Source organism: Gigantopelta aegis, unplaced genomic scaffold (assembly GCF_016097555.1).
Source record: "Gigantopelta aegis isolate Gae_Host unplaced genomic scaffold, Gae_host_genome ctg5453_pilon_pilon, whole genome shotgun sequence".
NCBI lineage: Eukaryota > Metazoa > Mollusca > Gastropoda > Neomphalida > Peltospiridae > Gigantopelta > Gigantopelta aegis.
This window is the reverse complement of record NW_024534421.1, coordinates 13246-32235: the sequence shown is the minus strand read 5'-3', so window position 1 is coordinate 32235 and position 18990 is coordinate 13246. Positions and strand designations below refer to the sequence as shown.

Sequence of the window (18990 nt, the reverse complement as noted above, 5' to 3'; positions counted from 1 at the left end):
CTTTATAATCTGATTTGACAAAGACCAGGATATGCACATTCACAATCTCTATAGGATAGCGGACTATTACAGGCTTTTATACCAGAACCATAGTTATAAAATATGATGGAAATAGAAAGCTGGATGAAAATACTGCTTATCACGGGCAGAAGTTGCTAACTCTTAGTACAGGGGGACAAGGGTTGGATTTGTATCAAATTTTACTGGGACCCATTCGCCGCCAGTTGTACGCACGAATTGGAGCGCGGATACTAAAATTGATTGGTCAACTACAATAGGATGTGATAAGTTAGCATCGCGTAAATCAAAAGTTTCCGTCAGTTTGCAATATTATAAAAAAAACATGAAGTCAATGCTTTGCTAAGTTTTGCTGTCGTTTTTGCAACAACAGGAAGTTAATTTTTGTATTAATAACCGTCTGCAGTAATTATATTTTTCAATAGGAGGATCAAATCTACCTGGAATAGATCCTGTGTTCAGTCCTCCTGCAACGCTCAAACAAGCAAGGGGACCCTTAGAGATTATATATACAGGACACCTGAACTTGACCACAAAGTGCCCAACCAATTATTGTGAATGGTGCAACCACAGCAACAACAATAAGTGTTGTCATGGAAAAATTTCAAATTAAGCAAACTACTATCAAAGATGGCCAAGAAAACGAGCATGGCAAATCCAGGAGAGTGGTATGATGGAAGAGCTATGCAGGCATTCATTTTGGTTTAAAACGATATTTGGTACAATCGGTATTATATGGATGTGGTATAGGAATTGCACTGAAACAAACACGGACCCTAGTTTACTATTGGAGAAGGTCCCAGTTTTGTCTGAAAATGGACTAGCTGAATTATCCCGTTTAGTGCACACCAAAATACTTAACGAAACAGGAGAATCCCGTTTCTTTGCCACACATATGGTTATAGTGCTAAAATCACTACAAATGCAGTAACTGTGGATTGTAAAGACAATTATAGAATATAAACAATGATTTTTATCTTATGTATAGTACAGCAGTTTGTGTGGATTAAATCTCACATCGCCAATTCCATAGTTTTTGGTATATGTCAATGAACCAATGACTGTCACAGTCCAGGACTATGGGCCAGAGATCCAAAACACTGGTGCTGTAATTCACTCACAACTGGCAGACATTCAACACTCAATGTTGGATTACCTGGAAGCTGGGAGCACCCAAATCGTTCTATCGTGTTTTGCAAGCAGTGCCACAAATTCAATGAGTATATTATAGCAATGTTACTTTAGCAAGTGTAGAGCCTTGGTAATGTTTTATGAATAATGATTCAAAAGGTGTTCAGGAGGAACAGTACCTTCACTGATGTTCGTATTCAAAATATTTAATCGGAGTTACTTTAAATGTCACACAAATCTTCCCTTATGCTCCTTGGGAGAGGTGCCTCCTGTGTACATGATACTATTGAAGATTTTAATTCATTTTTTTCCGTATCAGAGAGGATCCGCTGTTAAGTCCTGGAGTTGCCATATTAGATCCCATGTTGATGTAATAGGTAGGGAAGAGTGTATCATAGCACTTAGTTAATAGTTGTATTTTTCAGATTATGAAATTGGACAGTCTCTACATAACACCAGCTTCTTTAGTCTCATTGGTTTCTCTATTGATTGCCAGTTTCCCATTGAAACCTGATCTAATGATTGAGTCATGAGCACTGAAGGTAGAAGAATTATGATGGGGGGGGGGGGGGGGGAACCCGATTCTATTAGAGCAGATTGTATGTGATACATTACTTAGCGTATTATTTCTTCAGAATGATTACTGTGGAAATGGATCCAGCGTCAGCTTGCCTTTCTACTGGACAGTGATTTCCAATTAACTTTGGGAATGGAAACAATTTCCTGGATCAGTGTGGCTCCTAGTGAAAATGTTCGGATACGATTTCCGTGTTGCTACTAACGGAACGACTATCTATTCCAATGGACACCACAATTAAGTGTCTGGTAAGTAAATTAAAGTAATGCAGCATATGCATGTAAAATACCTTTTATTGATAATTATTTAGGTGTTTTGAGATTGCTGGCATATTCCTCAATACTATGGATCTGCTCTTCCGATCATGTTGAAGCAGCAAAAACTCTTATCAACAGAGGAACTTGGCATAATAAAGCATTTGTTGGTGAGTAATACTAATAATTAAGTGCATAAAACTGTTGTGATTATAACTTCATCAGATGAGGAAGACAGCTTGTACATGAAAGATATATGTCTCCAACTGGAAACAGTACAAGAAACTTTGGAGATCTATGAAAGGATTTAATGACAAAAACCAATGTAAATGATGTGGTCTCTAAAAATATATGGGACTCAAGTCTAATTTAGGATTTAACACAACCTAGTATTAGAGCTATAGTGGGCTCAGTAGAGAATGAAACAAATGTGGCTTTTGAGTAAAGTTGCCAAACTTCACCAAGATGCCTGTAATAGATATACAGCAGATGATGCAGAACTGTCTGATAAGGTTTATAATATAATTGAGCGTACTGGTTGATCTATCCATCCAGACAACCCATCCGTATTTAATCGACTGTCTATTCCTGAAAGGATGAAATATGTTGCTATTGGCAGTTTTCTTGCTTCACACCACTGGAATAGAATTGTCAGTTTAAGTTTATGGGGTTAATTACTCAAAATAACTTCTTTAGATTGTCATCAAGGGGGACATGGCCACCCCATTCAGATATTAGTATCAAGGATTTGAGTTATAATGGAGTCAGATTGTTCTAGAAGTAAAGTGCAATTAATTATGTATGTAGTCCATATCCTCTTTTCATAGGTACTATTCCTATTGTCACTATTACAGATTATTCAAAGCTACCTCCATTGATTGATGAATACCAAACAAAGCCTCAATGCTGGTAAAACAATTATCTATAGCATACATTTCCCTCCAGCTGATGTCTATCGCTATCATGAGGCTATAAGGTATTATTATAATGATAGAATAACCCCCCCCATATAGGTGACTATATTTAAAATCCTTCAGGACTCCAATTTGCTCCAATATATGGGTACCAATGGATGACTGAAAGTCTACTATATACCTTGCTTTTCGTTAATAAATAATGTTGGTCTTTGCTCTCAGTAAGTTACACGTATGTCATTCTATGATAACTTTGTAATCTAATACAGCATCCTCATTGTACAACAGCTTTTAATAGTACAATATTGTAAATTCCTGGATTCATAGCAGACTTACAAGGAGACTTTTGGGAATAAAGACATTGTTTGGATGCATAACTCATTTGATCCTATCCTACTCCTGGAGCAACCCTTATATAGATGGCCTTCAGTGAGCATTGCATAGTCTTACTAATAACTCATGTTTAAACTTTGTTTCATTATTTTAGACTTTGGGTTTCATCAGTCTTGTTTGAGATGTACTTGTGGCTAACATATCTTGGTGCTAGAAGAATTATGGAACGGAATGAAACCATACTGGGGGGTCCTAAATTAGCAACAGAAATAGTTTGTCAATTTATGGAGGCCAATGGTAAAGGCTCTTTTGATGCAAACGGAGAGATACCCGTCCTGATTTTGCAGGTAAAATGATGATAGTGTTAAATTTAATTATTCTGTTTCATATTTTAGCCACTCTCTTCCAGAGAAAGCCTTGGTGATGACATCGTTTTTTATCAATGATGTGAGTCATTTTTTATACTATCAATCCTAACTTAACATTATATGTTAGTATGTCTTTGAAGTGGGGCTTACAACATTGATCCTGTAACTGTCTGAATTTGTTAAGATTTTAGCCTGGCAGCGAATCGCTTTCCATTGGATTTTACAATGACCACTATTGCTTACACCCTTCTAATTACACCAATATTAGAAGGTGATAAAGTTACTAAATATAACAAAACAACCTATTCAAATGCCTATGTTGTTATTTGTAGATTCCGAGGCTATTGGCAAGGACAAACGATGAGATTATTTGAAATGCAGGTACCAGCGGCTTATAATTGTCATGATGGATGTGGTGGAGGGCTATCAAATGATAGCAATGGCACCATATACTACTTACAATCATGGAACGTGTAGTGCTCAAGACACATGCCAGTAAGTCCCTATTGTTAAAGCTATACCTGCCACATTTATTTCTAAAATATTACCAATAGATGTAAGACCAAAGTAGGCACTTTGAGCCAGGTGATGCTGCTGGAAGAAACATGTAGTCAACTCTCTGTGATCCTCAGTGTAGAAATGGCCCAATTACATCACCAGATAACTGGGTATGTGACCAAGGATGGACAGGAATTGATTGTAGCACACCAATCTGTGCTCCGTAAGTTGTACAAGCTCAATTTACAGGAGTTCATTTTGTTTAAAATACTAGTGTTTGTGATCAGGGCACATGTACTGGTCCTAATACGTGTGTGATTGTGAAGCTGGGTTACTGGGGACAAAGCTGTTCTAATCAATGTGTACTTGCAAAAATGGAGTATGCAATGATGGTATAAAATGGGATATAAAATGGAAACGCACTATTCTTTCTCTCTCTTCACTCAGGTCAAGGAGGTACTGGTACTTGTTCTACTGGCAATGGTGCCTGGACTGGAGCTGATTGTGATGTATCAATCCTTTAGTTGTTGTGCCAACAATGACAGTTTCCATTTTAGTTGTGGTGGCTATCATTTGTGATTGTTATTCTGGTATATTCGCAGGTATGTACTGCACAGAAAACAATCAGATATAAAACATAGTCTGTTATACTCTGATCAGTAGTTTAGTCATTACGAACATTTTGATGCTAAATTTTGTAGAATGAGATTTCAAGTGCTTTAGCTAAACAATGATTGGATTGCCAACTATGATGATATAATTATCCTACAAGATGTCACAAAGGAGCTGCCAGCAGTATGGCATTTCGTTCCATGATATCTATGAAATCAAATCGAAAAAAACAAAAGTGCGGACATTTCAAATATGTAGTAGAATATATTAATTTTATTTCACTTTAGGAATGTTATACGTAATCAAGGTAAATGGAAAGATATTGCTGTAGCCATTAAGATGATCAATAAAGAATCTGTGGACCTATCAATACTCAGATGAGACTGGAAGTGAAGAAAAATGCGAGATTTAAGACATGGTTAATGTGGCTTCCTTTGTTGGTGCATGTTGTGATTCACCTAACATTTGTGTTCTGATGGAAGTTGCACCAAAAGTAAATCTCAGTTACAATTCTGAAGCTAAAACATTGTATTGCTTAGGGGAGTTTGGATGTCGTTGGCTAATGAAACTCTTAATCTTGACTGGAACTTCAAGTATTCCCTTCTTAAAGTAAAACTATATTGCACAGCAAATTATTAACAATTACTTCATAATTGTGTCTATTAGGATATCTGTCAGAGGCATGGGTTATTTGAGTAATTCTTCTATCAAGTCACATGGACGACTCAAGTCATCAAAATGTGTAGTGGATAATAGATGGACTCTCAAAATCACAGGTTTGTATCGTTAACTTTCTTGATCAAAATGATTTACAACTACTACAGATTACGGAATGCATTCTTTTAAAGCCAATCAACAAGGAGGCCAAATTTAATGCATCAGAACCCATAGCGGAGAAAAGTCCAATTGGTAGAAGATGTAGAGGATGCTATAATAACTATATAACTAAACAGTAAGCACTATCCATTCTATCTTAACAATTTAACTCTACATTTTCGAGCATGCTTGTTACTGCCCTGAAATCTTAGCCACTGGTGTTGGACTCACCCAGATCATGTGGATGTGGCATATTCAGGGAGATGTATACAGTATGGCCATGATTACTTATGAAATCATAAACAAAAGAGCCAGCTTTAATGAGTTCATGGACTTTATGGAAAAGTGATGAGATTTTAGACTGTATTGATGGTAGACGACCTACAACCCCAAACAAGTAAGACATATAGTGCTCAAAAGTTGGTTACTCCTTTATAGGTTTGGCAACCACAGGGTAAAAGAGAAGAATATTTAAGACAACACTTCCTGATGATCCAGAATTACAGGCTTGTGTAAAGTAAGAATTGAATGCATAATTCACTGGACTTAATATGCTGTATTTAGCTCACACAAGAGTGCTGGTCCCAAGACCCAATGGAGCGTCCAACTTGATGCCATATTGAAATCCCTCAATCAAACTGAGTCCTCAACAGGGAGATCTGATGGACAATTGGTTAAACTATGCTTGAGAAATATTCAACCAATTTGGAAAGCCATTGTGGCTGAAAGAAAGCTGAATTAGCTGCTGAGCCAAGCAAAAGAGCAGAGGATCTTGTTTGCCCGTAAAGCAATGAGTTAGTTGGATGCATATAAATCCATGATTTTAAAAGGCATGCTGCCTAAGGCTATTGATGAGAGCTTAAACATGGACAACCAGTTAGTGCTGAATCATTTGAATGTGTACTATCTACTTTAGGTAAAAAGTCATATTTGTATAACTATCAGTAGCATAATCATTTCAGTGACATTGTTGGATTTACGTCAATAGCTGGAGATAGCAATCCTCTACAAGTTGTTGACCTCCTCAATGATCTATACACATGTTTCGATTGCTATCATTGACCACTTGATGTCTATAAAGTGGAGACTATTGGAGATGCTTGTGAGCTAGATCAATCAGGAAAAGATAAAATTGAGATGCTTTCTTTTTAATAGATATGGTGGTATCGGTCTACCTATACGCAATGGTGACAACCATGCTGGAGAAATTGCCTCTATGTCTCTTCATCTTCTCTCTGCTATCTTGGATTAGAATTCGCCATATGCCTGATCGGAGCTTCAACTTAGGATTGGTATGCACTCAGGTTGGTCATGTGTATCATTCTATCATGCCATGCTACCTTTGCTGTTCTTTAGGACCTGCTGTGGCAGGAGTTGTTGGTTTGAGATGCCACGTTATTGTCTCTTTGGTGACACTGTGAATACTGCTCCAGAATGAGTCTGGTGGTCTTGGTAAGTGAATCAATCATAATTAGTTTTTTTAAAACAGTCTTATTCAAATGTTAGCTTTACGTATTCATATGAGTGAGAGCACAGCTGAAATTCTTGAAAAAACTAGGTGGATATCACTACAAAGTCGAGGACAGAGAGAAGTCAAGGTAAGCTATATTTGACCCATCCTTTCATTGCATTAATTCCTCTTTACACAGGGTAAAGGCATCATGACTACTTATTGGCTCACAGGAAAGGATGGTTTAATAGGCCTTACCTACAGAAGATATGGCTGTATCTGAAAGCAAACATGAATTCAAATAAACATTAATACACCACATCAGTTTCATGAAATTCATTCATAATCAATAGTTAATTAACTATCATATGTAGAGGGGTGTGTCATTAATAAACTCGGGAATAACTTTTGCTTGAGACTCTGACATATCAGTAAACTTAGCAATAGTTTCAATCATTCCAGCTTCTCTGCAATAAGCTTCATGTAATTTGTGACCATAACATGTATACATCACCAAAAATAACAAAGCTATTTTGTAACTACATTTTATACAAGTTAATTAACTTTGTTACTAAGATGCAGGATGAAGCAATCAATCACTTATATAGTAATACTGAATTAAAAGGTAGCATTCATTAATTAATACTGAATTAAAAGCAGGTTTAAAAATATTGTCAGGTACAACAAAATCCAGACCAGATTGAAACAAAGATTAAGTTGATTTGAAATAAAGGAATAAAAAAAAAAAAAAAAAAGATTAAAAAATTATTTATTAATCAACTTGTTTCAATTCTGGATCTGGATTTTTTTGTACCTGACAAGTTTTAATCTGTCTTTTAATTCAGTATTAATAAATGATGCTATATAAGTGATTGGATTTTAGTCATACTGATCCCATGGATCATGAGTTGATATGTGCGTCATGTATGTATCTGACTGTCTGACGTCATATGATTTATCATAAGGTGTCATAACAGTGACAAAACCCGTTATCCTAATGAATTACTCCTAATGAATTGACTTGGGTATTCATTAGGATAATTGAATTTGGCATACAGTGAAACCCGTTATCCTAATGAATTACTCCTATAGGAATTACTGGGTATTCATTAGGAGTAATGATTTGGCATGCAGTCCCAGATTGCCAATTAGTGAAAGCAAATTAGAAACACTTCACCTCAATGGTCTTTCATTCAGGTTGAAATCTTTTGGTAACTACTTGCAGCAGCTTTTGCCCATTTTCTGAACAGGATAGAAAACGAACAGGACAGACCAATGGTAGAACAAAAAATCTCAAACTCTAAAAAAAAATCATGGTATACTCAACAGCTCACAAATGACTCTGCTTTCTGCTTCATGGCAGACTCATGATTTCCATTCATCTGCTTCATGGCCAGACTGCTTTCCATTTCATCATGGTAGAGGTAGACTCAAAACACAATGGTAGAGCTCACATCTCACCAAATCACAAAAGTAGTAGACTCACACAAAACAAATCAAAAAAATGGTAGATTCACATAATACTGTAGACAAAAATGGTATGGTAGATTCACACAAACAATACACAATCCTGGCAGACTCACAATGGTGTTATAGAGCAGAATCCTGACAGACTCAGCAATGGTAGAGGTAGACAATCACAAAACATGTGGCCAGTTTCTTCATAGTTTAGGGTGTTTGTAGAGCTAAACACAACATCAATAGTTTAGATGTGTGGAGCAGAATCAATTTCATCACAGTAGACGCATAATGGTAGCATAGTTTAAGTGTGTGGAGCAAAAATCAATTTCATCACAGTAGACTCAACAAGAAAATCATGGCAGACTCACATGTCACAGTTTAGGGTGTGTGTAGAGCAGAATCTTTGTAGTTTTTAGAGGTGTAGAGCAGAAAAATGGTACTCGCAAACAAAATAGAACTCGCACAAAAATGGTAGACTTACACAAAAAAAACAGAACTTCAATCTTTTATGGTTGACTCGCACAAAAATGGAACAATTGTAGACTCATTTCTTTTCATTGTAAGCAGAACATCTGACCACAATAAGAAATCAATTTCTTTCAATCTTCATTGTAGACTTAGTAGACTCTTGCCATCTAACCAGAATGAGAAATCAATTTCTTTCAATCTTCATTGTAGACTCAGCGTAGTAGACTAACCACATATAACCACAATAAGAAATCAATTTCTTTCAATCTAGACTTAGTAGACTCTTGCCATCTAACCAGAATGAGAATCAATTTCTTTCAATCTTCATTGTAGACTCAGCATAGTAGACTAACCACATTGAGAAACCACTTTCTCATCTTAGAAAAGTGATTTCTGACAAAGAGTTAGGCATCTAACCACATGAGAAAAACAATCTCATTTAACCTTTATAGAGTCACAAAATAAAGGTAGAAAGTATGTCTTTATAATCCACCTCTTATCTTTTTGGATCCACAAAAATGGTAGACTAGCAAACAAACATCAGAACTCACGCAAAAATGGTAGACTCACACAAAAAATCAGAAACTTATGCAGAACATCTAACCACAATGAGAAATCAATTTCTTTCAATCTTCATTGTAGACTCAACATAGTAGACTCGCCATCTAACCACAATCTTCATTGTAGACTCGACTCCTGCCATCTTACAAAGGTTTAAGAAATTGATTTCTGACAAAGAGTTGACATCTAACCACATTGAGAAACCAATCTCATTCAAACCTTTATGGTAGAGTCACGATAATGGTAGAAGTATTGTCTTTTTATAATCCACCTGGTATAGCCTCACAAATTATAATCCACCTACTAGCCTATTTATAGCTAAAGTATATATAATCCTTATTATTAACATCCTATTAATCCCTATTATACATTAGTATCCTTATTAATCCCTATTATTAGTAATATTACTCCATAGCTATAGCAGGTATATTTATCCCTATTGTACTCTAATCCACCAATACTTGTACTTAAAATGTTCTGGTCTACATCAATTATACCCATATTAGTCAGTAGGCCAGAACATTTTATTGTAAACAGTATGGGTGGATCAGAGTAGTCTAGCTATATTCTCTACCTGCAGTCCTTTTTTAACGATCCCAGCCACAACAGCATCTCTGATTGACAAAGGGATAGACATTTTAATGATCCACAGCCACAAACAGCGATAAGAAATTGATTTGACAAAGGGTTGTTAGACATTCACTATCTCGAATCATTCAGTAGACTCGCATAACCACTTCATAGATTTGCACAGTATCTCACTATAAGAAAATCTGCACTACTAGCCTTCCCGTCATTCAGTAGACTCGTATAACTTCTTCATGGTAGATTTGCACAGTATCCAGTACTGCCACATCATTATCAGTACTGCATCAGTAGCAGTTACCACCTACACCCACACAATGGCAGTAGAAAGCTTATGTTTAATATATCTGCAGAATTAATTTCTTAGTTAGTAGATCAGCAGCACATCAATAGGACAGTAACAGGGTTTAGTAGCAGTAGAAGACTCCACTTTGGCAGAACACACAGTTTGGGTGGTTTCCTTAGATCAGCAGCAGGATCCTCTCTGTTGGTAGACCAGTAGCAATAGAAACCAGTTGCTTTTGATTTTTTACGCCTGATATCAAAAGAGAATTCTTCATTCCCATCATTAGTTACAGCTTGCAGTTATCAAACATTCAACCTCTTCCAGAGACAGAAAGAGAGAGTGATGGGCAGAAGAGAGAGTAGACCTTAAGTGATTTGGCTTTGGACCTGCTAAGGTCTGCTTATATATCCACAGCTAAGGTCTGCTTATATACCGTGGGTCTGATTAGACAGACAATTGACTCCATGAGAGGAATAACAAACAAACCTTGTCAGCCAGAATAATAAACATAGAAACCTAGCCAATCAAATTTCTTCTACACAGACTTTGGCGCATTTGTACTTAATTACTAGTGTTGGAGAACAATTTATTAAGATGGCTTTTTGAAAGTAAATGTTTTACTGTCAACATATGATTTGGTATCCCCAGTCGCTGTAAATGTAAGAGGACCCTATAGTAGTTAGTGCTTTAGCTATTATAACCACTGAATTTGTCTGATTGATCCTTCCTTCATTCCAATAGTAGAAGTCCATAGAGATTGTTGTAATTTTAATAGATACAAATTGTATGAATTGGTATTATACCGTGACGTATGTAATATTATTGCTGAGATCAATTAAATTTATTACATACAGTACTTATTTTTAATGTCTTGTGGAAAGATTTGCTGAGGTGTGTCTATTACAAAAATTTGGAATGCTTTGTATAACAAGAAGACTCCAAAGAGTCTCTGACGAGAAGCAGGCAGCTAGCCATGACACCATGAAAATGACCTTTGGACAGCATTAGTGAGATTGTCCCAAACCTTCGGGATAAGAAAATTATTATTGTTTCTGATTCAGTCAACTTACCAATAGTTTGAATGATTGCAGCTTCTCTGCAGTAAGCTTCACCTGCAGCAATACCATTGAAAAGATGGAGAGAAATGACTCCCACTCCAGCTTCCAAGATATCAATAATTCTTGTAACTTTAGCTGACTATAAAAATGTGATGATAATAACTTTCTTCTTTAAAAAAACACTTACTTGCCTTTGTTTTCTGTCTTGTGTTCTGGCATCTTTTAAATGTTGATAACATCTTGCATTTTTGCCTTTACCAACATAAAAAATTGATTCTACAAAACATTGAAACTGCTTGGACTGCTTCAGAGGTAGATCCAGTCTCCAAAGTTCTTGGGTCAAGTAAAAAATAATTAAAAAATGATTTAAATTGACCAGCAACTCTGAATTCTGCAAATACTGTTTTCACTTCATCTTTGAAATTTGGTAAAGGTGCTGTACCATTGAGACATAAAGCTAGTTCATATTTAAATCCCAAATAATTACAAGAAAGTTAGACAACCTTAATATGTCCATTCATTTTTACCTTTATAACCTTGATTACCAGATGGTTGAACACCCTGTAAATCTTCATGAGGTATTTGATGTATGAACCACGTGTCAGGTCAGTAATGGTCCAGGTTGTTCTCCTAGTGATAAAAGTTTTTCTCTCAGCTCAGAATTAGTAACAAAGGATAAATTGGCAAAGTTTGAGACTTTTCACTGAAGTTGTACCTTGGTAGAGCTGGTCACCACAGCTGTAGTATAGAGTTCAGTGCAAACACTATCATTTGTTGTATTTGGTGATGTGACTCCTAAATGATCCGATTCTGTCAAAGATAATTGTTTCTAGTTCATCAACTATAAGGTCTAAGGTACCACTAGTATCTGCTCTATTAGTATCTTCTTCTACTACACTGTCATTGTCTCCACATGTTATCACACTATCCATCATCATTTTAACAAATGTTTCACACAAGCTTGCATCCATATTCTTTTCTCCTTCCTCTAAATCGTTTAAATTCTTTAACATATGCTCATCAAGTAACTCCATAATCTCCCATTGTTTCTTCTTCCTCAGCGTAATCTCTAGCTGTCATCATATCATTGTCCATTAACCCAACGTTAACTCCATTTGCTAAAAGTATCTTGACTCCTTCGATGCAGCCATCATGGCTGCAACATGGAGTGCAGAATAGCCATCAGTGTTTTGATGGTCAACATCAGCAACCATTAGTGATCATAAGATCAATGATCTTAGTGTTACAGTTAGCAGCTAAGTGAAGGAGACTAGTGCCAACCATGATCAAGTGGACTATTGACAATGGTGGATGGATACACTGATAAGTGAGATGATGAAGAGGTTAACAAGTCATTAACAGTTCTATATTAGAAAGCAAGACAACAATGTAACAATGGATTGATAGAGGCTAGTGCTACAAGGTGACATACAGTAAGATATAAATAAAAGTAATGAGAGAAACCTGTAATCACCGCAGATAATGGCCTCTTTGAGAAGAGAGAAACGATTTCTCTTTAGTTTCCTTGAGTCAGTTATGTTCATTATTGAGAATTGTGAAAATGCTTCCCGCCATCATGATTTATGCAAATTGAGCTCCACCCATCGATGAGTAAGGTAAATTCATCACTTTAATGGTCTTGATGTCTTCTTGTAGAGAATGTTAACTGCTAAAATAGACAAAGAGATTAGAATAGGATGGAACAAAAGAAGAGGACAAGTATCTGTCATCAGAGAACACTACTTACGAGGAGATATACCTTGTCGTAGTCAACTGTGTACAACATGTGACCACACTCTATCAGATGGTACATTAAATATTATATATTAGATCCTATTTTTGTTGTTTCCTCCCTCAAGAACTCTGTACTTAAAATCAGAGTTTGTTACACTATGCAATACCAGATGTGGAAATGGTTGAACAATTTCATGAAGTATTACAACATCCTAGTTTAAATGGAATTATTCTCACCCAAACTGCATTAATCATGTAAGTATTTACATATAGAGGACGACATTATCTTCTCTTTCTTTTAGTTGAAGTCAAAAAATAGGAGACTACACTCTCGTTTCATGCAAGCCTTCTCTGTCCCTTCTAAATCATGTATTATTTTCTCAAACGAGCATCAAATGGAATGCTTTACTCCTCTCGTAAACCTCAAGAAACACTAAGAGAATGGCAGCAAAGGTTATAAACTGAAATAAGTCACCTATTCCATTCACTCTATCCCACTAGATCCATAAATTCATTCATCAATTCATGTTTTCAATTGTACATGTATCCCATTTCTCATTTACCTGACATCCATTTCATATATCCATACATGATCCATTTATTGGTATACAACAGGTTAATATTAAGAGTTGTGTTGTGGTATAGCAAACACTTGGAAAGTATTGGAACTTCACATGTACAAGTCATTTTATTAACAGAGTTTGTGGAAGTGAGACACAACTAGTCAATGTATTAATTTATTTTGTTGATATTCAAGGTATTTCTAGGTCTTCTTGAGGGATTTCCTTCGATTAAAGTCTTATCTCTTTCTGATTATCTCCAGACACTATTGGAGTCATGATAACAGTCTTATTGAATTATATGAGTCAGTACAAACTAGTCTGAAAGAGAACTTGGAATCATGTGATGGAGAAGGCAGTTACACAGAGTATTTGGAAAAAGAAAAAATTAGACAAGGCACAAAAGAGGTAGGATCTAAGGACTGCTTAGTTTTTTTGTAATCATATAATTTTGTAGTGGATTTTTTTAATATCAATCTACTCTAGGCCTTCTATACTGCTAGATAGCTCTGACTTGTCTCCCTCATTTAGGGTTTGTATCAAATTGGAAAACTCAGAGTCAATCGGGTACCACCCACGACAAGAAGCTTATGTTACTCCTCTTTCCTCACCTCTCAAATCTGATGTCATAAATGATTCCTTAAGTAATGATATATTAAATTGTTGGAGGACTCATAGGTAAGTGTCTTATTAAAATTGGTACAGTATCACCTCATTAAGGAATCGTGCTATTAATGAAGATTGTGTGGTCGTTGAGTTACTACCTAGGAGTAAATGGAAAGGAAAAATCTAAGTTACTACCAACTGGACATAGTTCTGAGTCACATGATCAGTCATATGATTCTCTTGTGATACCAACAGGAAAGATTGTTGGGATAATGGAAAGAGCTAGTCGTGATATTGTGGCAAGTTTTCCAGTAAGTTGCATGAGAAGAAAGACTTTAGTTTGCTCTAGTAATGGATATTGATTCAACACATATCTCTTGTTGCTGGATAGGAAGAAGGGTTGCAGCGAAATGACAAACTTGAAAGTATTCTGGTAGTCCCTTACGATGTGGAGGTTCCCTAAGATAAGAATCAGGACAAGATTGGCATCTCAGCTCAGTCCATCACAGGTTAGTAGATAAAGGTATTAAAATGATGGAATAATATATTGATTTTGTAAAGGATTGTTGTTCGTATTGATAATGGGATATCCATTCACATTATCCTGAAGGACATTTTGTTAGGAGTATAGGACCTATTGGAGACATTGAAGTAAATGATATAGACTGAAACTGAAACCATTAATAGACTGAAATCTATGTTTATAGACTGAGACTCAAGCCATTTTAATTGAGCATCAACTCAGTACTGGAAGCTTTAGTCAAGCAATTTATCAGAGTTACCTAAAGGTTTAGGATGGATGATAAATGAGGAGGAAATAGAGAAACGAAGTGACTTGCGTTCATCACATCTGATCTTTAGTATTGATCCTAAAGGTTGTGAAGATGTAGATGACACTCTCTCTGTAAGGTAAGAATGAATTAAACTTTATAATAGCCTCATATCTGTCTGTCTGTCTTCAGATTACTCAAGAAAGGAGGATAGAATTAGAGTCCATATCGCTGGATGTGTCATATTTTGTTCCAGCTGGTAGTTATACAGATAGGGAGGCCAAAGAAAGGTACATATTTCAATATCAGATTCAATGTTACTGTAAGATGTTGTCTTAGAGGTACTACTATATATTTAGCTGATCGTCGCTGTGATATGTTCCTCTTGTACTGAGCTCTGATCTGTGTTCATTATTAAGTGATGTGATAGGTACATTATCTATACAAATAAATCATCCATTCATCTTTTTGAATAGTTATGGCAATAAACAATTTCCTTCCAAAATGTGTAGAAAATGGGCACTGTGACTAAATTCATTCACTTTTTGGTAAAAAATTGTTTTTGTTACTAAAACTTGCCAATAATGCATTAAAAATTAAATAAAGGTCTTTAATTGAATGTCTGGTAGATTTGAAATTGTACAACAATGGTACATAGTGATTAGTTGTAAGTAATGTTGTTATGGTGATATTTATGTTATTTCTGAGGTAGCATCGTTATGGTGATTGTTATCATGGTAATAGTTGCTATGATAACGCACATGCTGATGCTAAAGCAATTGTTGCTTTAGTTATATACAATGCTGGCAGAAAATTGTTTCTTAGCTCTGGCAATGCATGAAAACTAAACAATGATCATTAATTAAATATCTGGTAGCTTTCAGTATTGTTTCTAACAAATTTGGATCAGTTATAGCAATAAACAGTCCATCCATTCATCTATCCATGTATTAGGTATGCTGTCAGTGTTATTTGGAAGCTTAATTCAAGTTATGAAGTTGAGAAGGTGTGGTACGGACGTACTATAATACGCTCCGCCTACAAGCTTACCTATGAGGTATAAGTAGATATAATGTATTAATTAACTATCAGAACACTTTAGGTAGCACAAGATTTATTTGATGGAAAACCTACTGAAAGAAGTTGTGTCATGATACCCGAGCTACAAGGCAAACATATGTCATATGACAATATTGAACAAAGGTGTGTAGTTTAAAATATATAATGTGTGTACTTACTATTTGCATGAATTGAAAGTACTTCATTTAATAGTAAACGTATCTTTTAGAGTAAGTGATTTGAGACAGTCTATTAGACAGTTGGTTGATATTGCTCGAGTTTTAAGAGAACAAAGGAACAAGCAAGGTAGGAGGGGGAGGGAGAAGGTGATGGAGAAGTGAGTATTTTTTGTTTGTAGGTGCTTTGGAACTAGAGGGAATTGAAGTGAAAGTACAAATGATAGATAAGGAGAACATTGAGGATATAATACCAAAACAGGTTTGGAAATTGAGACTTAATGGATGATGGTTCATCTCTCTCTTTCTCTTTCTCTCTCTCTCTCTCTCACACACACACACACCACACACAGCCATTAGAAATGCATGAAACAATAGCTGAATGTATGATTTTTGCCAATCATTGGTAGCCAGAAAATATATGAGACACATCCAACATGTGCCTTAGTTAGCATAATAATAATAAACATTGTCAGTTATTGTTTTCTCTATTTCAACAGTTACGTCATCACCATTCACCTCAACAAGATAGGTTCAATGCTCTACACACTTGTGCTAAAGCTAAAGGATATTATATAAACACGGAAAGTAATCTTAGTTTAGCTAAATCATTGGATAATGCAGTTGATTCAAATGATCCTGAAGTCAACAAGGTTAATTTATATCTACCTGCTTTATCTCATCCATCTACTGTCTATTTGCTTCATCCATCCATTCTATATTTGTTTTATTAATCCATCTATTAATCTTATCATCCATTTTAATTGCAATACCTTTTCTATCCATTCATCTGATTAGGTTCTACGTATGTTAGCAACCCAAGCTATGGTACAAGCAATGTACTTTTCTACTGGATCTGTAGACAGAGACCAGTTCTCACATTATGGTTGGGTCTGGACTTATATACTCATTTCACTTCTCCTATCAGAAGATATGCAGACCTTGTGGTAAGCAAATGCAGATACCTCCTATAAAATTCTGTTGGTAACTGTTTTAGTGTAGATTACTTGCCTAAGTTCTCCTAATGTTTAATACCATTCTTCTCTCTCTTTCTGTCCCCCACACATACACACAGGTACATAGGCAGTTACTGGCATCTCTTGATGAAGGATCACCACATCAAATACCTACTGACCACGAACTCCAAGATATCTGTAACCATATTAACATTAAGAAAAGGTTTAGCCAATTCTTTGTATTTTCATGCCTATACTAGTTGTGTTTTTGTTTTCAGACTTCTCAGTTTGCTCAGATTGCTAGTACAGAGTTGTTTCAAGCTCTTTACTTCATAGGTCGTGATGATGGCAGAGAGGGAAAGGGAGAGAGATGTGAAGCTATTGTGTATAGCATTAGAGCCAATGGTGTTTTTGTCTATATTCCAAGGTACAGCTCTCTTTCTGCCTCTCTCTCTCTCTCCTCTCTCTCTCTCTTCTCCTCTCTCTCTCTCTCTCTCTCTCTCTCTCTCTCTCTCTCTCTCTCTCTCTCTCTCTCTCTCTCTCTCTCTCTCTCTCTCTCTCTCTCTCTCTCTCTCTCTCTCTCACATATATTTTCTCACATATATTCTTTCTGTTAGATATGGTGTAAAAGGTCCTGTCTATTTAAAGAACAAGAATGAGTTAGTAGCTACCCCAGACAAAGATACTAACAATGGGGCAAGTCAAATTATATGGAAAAATGGTAAAATAATACTGCCTTACTTTCTATATATCCCTATTTTTTTTGTCAGGCACTATCACCTCCACAGATCATACCATCACTGTCGATACATGCCTATGGTCAATACACACTCAGATTGTTTGACCATATACAGTAAGAATAAAGGTGGATCGACCTCATGCCCATGCTCCTGTTATTGGTTTGGAATTAGTCAGGTGTCATGCATTATCATTAGCGGAGATAAAAAATGATAAAGTTGCTGATGAAAAACAAATTAAAAAGAGAAATAATTGAAGTGAGATGATTCTCAATTTTGTATTTCAATGTCATAATTTTACTTGTTTGGTATAAATTTTGAGTGTACCACTACAATACTATAAACTACTTACAATACAATAATGTTTTTTATTACTAGATACAATACCCTATTGTATATCTTGTTTGTTTCAGATTGTGAAGTCTGAGGCAACTGCTAAGAGTGACAAAACAAACAAGAAATGGATTTCTCTCCAGCCACACCCACTTCAGAGTACCATCAACAGCAAACAAGTTTATATACTATTATTGATAGAATGAGATGTATTGGATTAAGGGACACTGACAAGGGTAACACCCCTAGCTAGTTTCCAAATTTTTATCAAGTAGAAAACCTATTTTTCATTTTATTTTTAATCACAAAATATAATTTCACAACAAAACAAATAATATTAAGATTATTACAATAATTAAGAGCATTTTTGGACTAGTTTAATTTTTCCAATCGACATCTCTTCTCCCAGCTAGCCAGTTCTTTAGCTTTTCTCTTTATCTCTTCTTCAGTTAATAAACCCTTGTCTTTCTTAATAACTAATTTCTTTGTTGAGCCAGCCTCACCACTAACACAAGCCTTCACTTCCAAAACACCATTAGCATCAATTGAAAAGCCACCGGTATCTTTACAAGACCTCGGAGCCGAGGAGGTAGTCCAGGCAGTGTGAATCGTCCCAGAAGGCGGTTTTTCTTTGCTACCTTTTCCTCACCTTCAAATACTTCAATAATA

At 35.8% G+C, this 18990-nt stretch overlaps 1 pseudogene; it reads left to right on the top strand.

Moving 5' to 3' along the window:
• Window positions 1-648: 648 nt before the first annotated feature.
• On the top strand, window positions 649-18928 carry LOC121366372 (annotated as a pseudogene).
• The last annotated feature ends 62 nt before the right edge of the window (window positions 18929-18990 follow it).